Genomic DNA, 8,515 nt, shown 5'->3' with positions numbered 1-8,515 from the left:
CGCAACCCCTGGACCAGAGGCCGGCAGGTGAGAGCCCTTAAATGGGGACACGTGTAGTCGCACGTCCTGATCAGCACCGAAGGCTCGGACTGCGCGGCGGTGGGCGGGTGGCCGGTCTCGGGTTCATTCCCTTCGCAGCTCTGCTCGGTGCCCACCGTGTGCCAGCCGCCTGCCTGGGGCGGTAAGCCACTGAGAGACACCGTCTGTCCTCCTAGAGCTTACGTTGTGGGGGAGGGAGAGAGCGAACCCGAGAACAGCGGCGCCCCGTGAGGACACGTGCAGTGAGGAGACGGGGGGCGGTGCGGGGGACGGGAGCCTCTATGGAGGGACCACAGGAGTCTGGAGGGAGCTGGTGTGGGGCAGGCAGCCTCGAGGATGCTTCAGCGCCTTCCAGGCAGCGAGATGCAGTGCAAAGGCCCTGGGGCAGGAGTGCTGGGCTGTGAAGGAGCAGCCGGGGGCCAGGTGGAGGTGCTGTTGGAGGACAGTGGAGCCCAGGGGGCCCTGACCCTGCTGGGTTCCCGGCTCCCTCCGTGTCGAGGAGGCCCAGGTGGGTGACTGCAGGCACCTGAGGATGGGGGCAGCCATGTGGTGGAAGATGGATAATCCCTGAGTTTCCAGCCTGAACACAAGGTCAGAGGGAGATTCCATGTCCTGGGCTGTGGGGGTGGGGCAGCAGGCGAGGTGGACTTGGAGTTCAGGTGATGCGTTTGAGGCATCTGTCAAATGCACCTGTAATAAGGGAAGGAAAACACCCTGGCTGGTTTGGTGCAGTGCATACAGCGTAGGCCCATGGACTGAAGGGTCCTGGGTTCAATTCCAGGCATGTACCTTGGTGGCAGGCTCGATCCCCAGCCCTGACTGGGGCCCGTGTGGGAGGCCACCCATCGATGTGTCTCTCTCACATAGATGTTTCTCTCTGCCTCTCCGCCCTTCCACTCTCCAAACATCACCTGGCAAAATGCCCTCAGGTGAGGATCGACAACAACAACAAAGAAAAACAGACAGGTTGCTGTGAAGCGCAGACATTGCTGACCTCTGAGCATGTGGTTCAGGGGTGAGCGTTTGTAAGCTCCCCATCGCAGGCTGGGGGCCTGCAGCCCTCTGGCTGAGCTCCCCGATTCCAGAGAGAAGGGCAGGAAGGGGAACTGGGAGATGCCTTCGGGGCAGCCAGAAAAGCGTGGGGAAGACAGAAGAGCACTCCTCCTGGCAGTGTTTGGGGTGGGCTCCAGGCCCCTCCTGGGCCCTCTGACCTGGTCCAGAGTCACAGCTTCAGGCGTGTGGCTACCATTGCAGAGCCTCTTCCTCCCCACCTGCCTGTCTCAGTGCCAAACACACCTGGCCCTCCTTCTAGGAAGTCCGGGCTGCGGGTGAGGGTGTGCAAACAAGGGAAGCGGGAGTGAAGTGGGAGCGGCTCTGACATTGGGAAGTGATGCCTTGGAGCTGGTCTGGGCCCTCCTAGGCCTGCGTGGCCGGGGTCCAGGGACTTGGGGCATCATTCCTGTCCCTTGAGCAGAGCTCTGTGCTCAGCGGTTTGCCCAGGGCCGACTGCAGGGTTAGGGGGAGATGCGTCTAGAAGCCCAGTGCGCAGCCCCCTTCGCGGGGAGGAGAAAGTCCTCTTGCCCTGACCAGCTCTGGGTGGGCCGGGGCTCTCCCGCTGTGCGGGCAGGAGGGCCGGGCCAGGGTGCTGTCCTTGGGAAGTGGAAGGTGGAGCCGCCTTCTGCGGGAGCCGTGGTGGCTGACTGCGTGTTCTGTGAAAGCGGGGTGCATGCCGGTGTAAGGCGCTGCTTTCTCGGGTGGAAGACAGGCTACGGGAGGGGCGGGCTTACTGAGCGCCTGCGTGTACAGGTGCCCAGCGAGGCAGCCAGTGTGAGGCTCACACTTTCCACCGACGGGATCCCACGCTGGTCCCGCTGTCCCTGCTTTCTCACTTATTGTATCTTAGCGTTTCTCTGCCAGCGTGTCGTATGCAGACTCACCTGCTCACCACCTCGTTCCACCTCCCAACACCCTCACACAGGGCCAGGGTCACCCACGTGAAAAGAAAAGCCCTGTTCCCCAGCCGGCAAGAACCTGTGCTGTCAGGCTGTCCCAAGGGGCGCTAAGGCCACAGGGCGGGATGTACATCCATGAACTGACACCTCAGTGAAAAGCATCGTCTCCATGTAGCAGCTGTACCATCTTGCAGCCTGGTTACGGCTTCTACACTCTAGGGCAGCGATTTCCTTCCTTCCTTTTTTTTTTTTTTTAGAAAAGCAAGAATTTATTGACCACAGCCAAAACATAGGACAGTGAAACAAGGACCAGTGCTCTCCTGGTTGCAAGTCTCCTGGGGTCCCTTAGAGGCTGTCCTATGGGAGAGTTCACATGTACATTTCACATGTCTTTCGTTTATTACAATACAAAACAAATACAAGTTATTCCCATCCCACAACCTGGCACTGAGCCCCCTTTCAAGCTACCAAGCAGCCATCTCTGTCACTACACACTGTGGTGTAAGTCCCATGTCCCAAACATTCACTTGGTTTGTAATTTTCCACATTCATTGTCGGGGGAATGGAATGGCTCCGTGATTTTCCACTGGCTGCGCCGCAAGCACTTGTAAACCAGGCGGCACCTGACTGTTTGTCAGGGCACGGACCTCTTTTCCCTTCGACTGTCCAATAAAACTGTGGCAACAGCCAGCATAGCAATAGCTGTCTGGTGTGAATGAATCAACATGACCCTTATTTTTTGGGTAAAGTTGGTGACAATGTATGCTGTTGGTGACAATGTATGCTGGCGTCCAACCCCAGCAGGTCCAGGGGTCCCCAAAGGTGGACGGAGTCGACGAAGAAGGAATGACACAGAGACAGCGTTCAGTTGATCAGCAGCCTTGCCAGGATCTCTAGCCACAATCTCCAGCCAAGTTCTGTCTAGGATCTCCAGCCAATTCCTGTAGCCAGGTTCTGTCCAGGATCTTTTGCCATGTTCTCTCACTAGGTTCTGTCGCTAGGTTCTGTATCTAGGTTCTGTGTCCTGTTCTCTTGTTACATCTGAATTTATACCAGTTGATTCCAATCCTATCAATCTCTATTCCAAAAGTTAGGGCGTTTCTTATCTCCATTCCAAGGAGTAAAGATTATGTAGCTTAAGCATGATTGTTCATAGTTAAAGTGATTAACTACCCGCCTGGCACTTAGTTAAGAGGTTTTATTCCCTCCCTAACTTCAGGGGAAAATCTCTACCTGGGGAAACAACCTTTCTCAGAGAGGTGACCTTGGTTAAAACACATAGTGCCAAGAAGGTGAGCAAACGTATTAAGAACAGTATGCCATATATGCCAGGTCCCTTGGAACAGCAAGGATGGACCGGCTCCCGGCAAATGTAATGTTTCTGGGTAAAAATATAATGTTCCGCAGGAGCCATAGCGGGTCAGGGCCACTCACTCCCCTGCCTCGTTTTAGCCACACGTGGGATCGGAGGCCGTGAGGGGAGAGGGGACAGGAAGGGCCACGGGAACCCCCGTTTGCATCCGGGTGGGACACCCCCCCCCCCAACTTGCTCCTGGCCTGGCTCCTTCCGGGACCGGCCCTCTCCCCAGGCACCGAGGCCTGGCTCTCCTGGGACCGTGCCAATCACACCCACCTAACACCCGGCATAACCCCCCTCGTGGGTTCCCTGCACGGACCGTTCACAGCGCCTCCACGGCGAACATTGGGGTCATTCCCGCTGTTTGAAATGTTTCTCCAGGCGGATACTGGGTGATGCACCCTCGTGTTTCACTGTAGTAGCGACAGGGTTTTGTTGTGTTTTTTAAAATATTTTTTTATTGATTTTTAGAGAGAGAGGAAGAGAGAGGGAGAGAGAGAGAAAAACATCGATGAGAGAAGAACATCATGATCAGCTGCCTCCTGCACGGCCCCCGCGAGGGGTTGAACCTGCAACCGAGGCACGTGCCCTTGACCAGGATCGAACCCGGGACCCTTCTGTCTGCAGGCCCACGCTGTATCCGGGAGCCAAGCCGGCCGGGGCATTTCAGGGCTCTTAACCATGTTTGTTTCACGGACCCTTTGCCACAGGAGGGAAGCGTCTGGATGCCTTAGGGTAGCATTTTAAGAGATACAATACAGTGCAGAGGATTACGGGGAACCAATGGTATTGGAAGGTGGTTTTCAAAATATTAGAAAAACCCAAGTTTATGGTAAAGCAATCCGCTGTCCCCCTTCCAGTAAGTGGTCATGTGCAGCCACTGGACTAATGACCACACCATTTGAACGGCGATGAGCGTAAGCGACGCTCCGCGGCTTCGGCAGCCAGTCAAATGTGACGGCGAGAACCTGTGTCCCCCGATGGAGTCGCAGGGGCCGCTGCTGCTCCGGCTCAGTTCCTGATGGACACGGCCACGTCTCAGTCAGAGGTCAGTGAAGAGAAGACGGGGTGTTTCCCCTTCACATTCACAGACCTGAGCAGCGCCCTGCACCGGGAAATGCCAGCCCACTTCCCGAGTGGGTGCAGGGCTCCTCACCCAGGAGCCCCGAGGGAGAATGGCTGTCGTCCCCCTCCCGGCGCACTGGCCGCTGTCCCGCGTTTTAATGACGGCCCGTGCGGTGGGCGTGAGCTGCGCCTGCATTTTCCTGTTCCTCACGGAGCGTCTCGTCCGGTGGCTTCTTGTTCTGTGTAATAACGGCCTGTTACTCACTTATCGGTTGTGGTGATTTTTGTCTTTGATTCGAAGGAATTCTTCATATGTTCTGGATATTCATCACTACTGTTTTTTAAATATTTTTTATTGTTTTTATTGATTTTTACAGAGAGGAAGAGAGGACTAGAGAGTTAGAAACATCAATGAGAGAGAAACATCGACCAGCTGCCTCCTGCACACCCCCCACTGGGAATGTGCCTGCAACCAAGGTACATGCCCTTGAGAGGAATCGAACCCGGGACCCTTGAGTCCACAGGCTGATTTTCTATCCACTGAGCCAAGCCAGTCAGGGCACTACTATTTCTAAAGAGATGTTGTTATTGATTTCAGAGAGAGGAAGGGAGAGGGAGGTAGAAACGTCAGAGCGGAGAGAGCATCTGCTCCGTTGGCGGCTTTTTCCTCTGACGACGGCCGCCGCCTCCGCTTCCTTGCGTGCCCGTGGGTTTTGATCGGGTCCCTAAGCTGAGGGATGGCGCCCAGTATACACTGGTTTTTCCTCTTCCTCTGAAAAGTGATGGCTTTTGCTCTGGAAGGCGGTTCCGTTCCCAGCAGGTCGCCGTGGCCTTGTGGCGGCTCGGTTCTAGGACTTGTGAGGGCAGGTTTATGTCAGTGTTGCCCTCAATCTGGGATGTGGTCCTCGCTTCTAACACCTGGCCCTCTCTCCCTGGCCGGTTGCTCAGTGGTCAGAGCATCGGCCCACGCATCGAAAGGTTGCGGGTTGGATTCCTGGTCAAGGTCAGGTAATGGGGTCGCAGGTTAGATCCCTGGACCAGGTCGAGGCGCGTGCAGGTGACCAGTGGATGTGTCTCTCACATCCGTATTTCTCCCTCTCTCTCCATCCCTCCTCTCTTACACTTTCTCTGAAAAGCAATGGAAACAATATCCTCAGGTGAGGATTCACAGAATAAAACAGTAACACGTGGGCCCTCTGGGGTGTTCGCGGAAAGCCCACGCGGTTTACCAAGCGGCCCTCACTTGGCCGGACTTGAGTTCCAGTCTCTGTCGGCAGCTGAGCAGCTGCTGCCGTCTCTGCTCGGTGCTTTGGCCTCCGGGTCTCACTTTCCATGCAGCCCCTTGGAGGTGCGCCCTGTCCATGCGCCGTGGAGGGTGCAGCCGAGGACATCAGGGGATTTGTACACAGACTGTAGGGCGGCACCCCCCCCCCTCCCCGGGCCTGCCCTCCCCCAAGGACAGCTCCTCTCGCAGCCCTGAAATGCAGCGTCTGCTTCTCAGCCCATTGGACAGCCCCTCCTGCCTGCATTGTCTCTGGGTGCTGGGAGGATGGAGGAGGTGCTGGGGGAGACTGGCCACACCTGGATGCCACCCCTTGTTTCCGTAGCCACAGGGCGCTGCTTGCCCTCCGGGACCTTCACAGAGCTCCCCTTTGTCCTCTGCTTATCACGGCCGCGGGCAGGATGGGCAGTGTGACCCACGTTTCTGTGCTGTTACCTGACGCGGAACTTACCCTGAATCTTCAGTGGACACGTAATAGCAATCCAGAGCACGCAGAACCGATCAGCCCTACCCTCTCCCCAAGGATATCACACACACACACAGCTCCTGGCAGCGCCCTGGGCTCTCAGGTCTCTGTGGTTAGTCACTTGTTAATTTGCATAAACAATTGTGGAGCCGCCACTGTAAGGTGCTCAGGGCTGGTCAGCTGCCACAGATTCCAGATGACTTTTACCTTTTCTTCACATTTACTGGCCTTTCTTTTCCATTAATAGCCCGTGTTTGTCTCATGGGTGAAATTTTCTGTCCACTCTTGAAGGATTACTTCTTTTTATTGATTGATTTTTTGAGAGAGAGGCGGGGAGAGAGAGAAAGAGACACTGACTTGTTGTTCCACTTACTTAGACATTCATTGCTTGGTCCTTGCGTGTGCTCCGGGTGGGGGTCGAACCTGCAACCTTGGCCTATCAGGAAGAGGCTCCAACCATCCGAGCCCCCGGCCAGGGCTCTGAGTTCCACTGGACCATCTGTCTGTGAAATGTTCGCATGGGTGCTGGTCTCTGTTTATTGAGTGTTTTGTTTTTCTTGGTCTTCGTTTTCCTCCAATGTTCTGTGATTTAAAATTTTGTGCACATATCTGTGTTTCAAAATCCCCAAGAGGCTGGCAGAGGAAGGACCTTGCTTCTGGCCAGAGTGCCCTTGAGTCAGGGGCTCTCCCTCTGACCTGGCAGCTTCCTGCCCCCCGGGGCCTTGCTGGGTCTCTGGCCCCAGCGCTCTGGCCGCAGGCACAGCCCAGGGAGGCAGCCTTGGGGGGCGGGGGTGACGCTCTGAATGGGTCTCCAGGTAGTCACGTGACCGCCGCCCCAGGCTGTGTCCTGTTCCATTTCCATAGACAGAGCTTTCTCAGAACTCTGGAACGGCGTTCGCACAAGGCATCTCCGTGACTGTGCCAGCCTCTTCCTGTGATGCGATTTCTCCATCAAACCACCTGCCCGCTCTGTGCCTTCATGAATCCCGCAGGGTCCCAGGTGCCCAGACATCTCTTTGCTTTCTTTCCTTATAGATTGATTCTGAGTTTCAGGACACACTTGGCCGGGCGGCAGGGGCCCGCATGCGGGAGGCTACGTCCGATGGGCTCCCCGTAGCTCCGCCAGTCACGTCGCTGGCTGTGACCTGCACACCAGCGGGCCGGCCCCACTGAATCAGGCGGCTCGTCTGGCCTGAGGTTCAGTCAAGGAAAACGACCTGCCCACATCAGCGTTGGTAACCAGACAAGGAGTGGAAAACGCAGCCCCCGAATTGGCATAAACGTTTCCTTGAATGTCCCACCTGAAGCCAGTTGTGGATCAGCGAGGCGATAACCGATTCCAGAAAAATCGAAGCGGCGGCTTCTCCGTCGGCCACACACGGATTCTGTGCTGCTCAGGGTGTGGCACTCGGCTGTGATTCAGAACGAACAGCGTGAGGTTCAGAGGTGGCATGGGCATTTGGGTGGGGATGAAGCCAGGGCCGACTGGCATGCATGCCGGTGGAGGGTCACGCCGCGTCTGGCCCATAAAGCTGCCCAGAGAGCTCTGGGCAGAACTATCCGTGGGGATCAGCGAAGGCGCCAGGTCCTTAGGGTCCGACGGACGAACACTGTCCGCGGGGGGCAGCGGTCTGCAGACGGACACTGCGGGTTTCAGAACGAGCATTTCAGCCTAAGCCGATTCTCTACGAGATCCTTATCGCCGAGCAGATGACCCGGCGTCTACTTCTTCAGGTTCAAGTGTGTGGATTCTTGCCAAGGGAACATCTGCACTGATTCGGTGTCCTCTCCGCTTGGGGGGGTGGAGGTGGGATGTGTAGCTTCGGAAACAAAACAGCAGGTTCCTGGCTGCTGTCCTCGAACCCTCCCACGCAGCTGATTACCGACAGGCTCAGCCGCTGCGGCTCCCACGGGCCGCCTCCGGCCCCACGTCCCTCGCGGGCTCGGTCCCAGCGACAGTGGCTTTCTCCCCGGGCTCCGGGCAGGCGTCCTTTCCTTTAAATGATGACATCACCCAGCTGTCTTTCCGTGGCAAACGGCACGTTCTTGATAACTTGGTGGCTGTTAATCATTACACACCGTGAGCAGGTGAAATCCGCCCAAGTCCCATCACACCAGACCCCTCGCCAGCCCAGGCGACACTGCGCGCGGCTCCGCCGCGGCGCCAGGCAGGACGCCCGCACCGAGTGCGGGCAGGTGGAAAGTTGAGATGAAATTTCCAAAAAGGTAGGGCTGGGAACGTTGATGGGGAGATAAAACTGTGGCAATGCTCTGAAAAGAAAGAACAGCCTGTGAAATGGACTCTTGTTGTCTTTGGAATGTGGTCATTATCATGTGGATCGCCGTGACGCACG

The sequence above is a fragment of the Myotis davidii genome, unplaced genomic scaffold (assembly GCF_000327345.1).
Source record: "Myotis davidii unplaced genomic scaffold, ASM32734v1 scaffold299, whole genome shotgun sequence".
Taxonomy (NCBI): Eukaryota; Metazoa; Chordata; class Mammalia; order Chiroptera; family Vespertilionidae; genus Myotis; species Myotis davidii.
Note: the sequence above shows the minus strand (reverse complement) of the source record.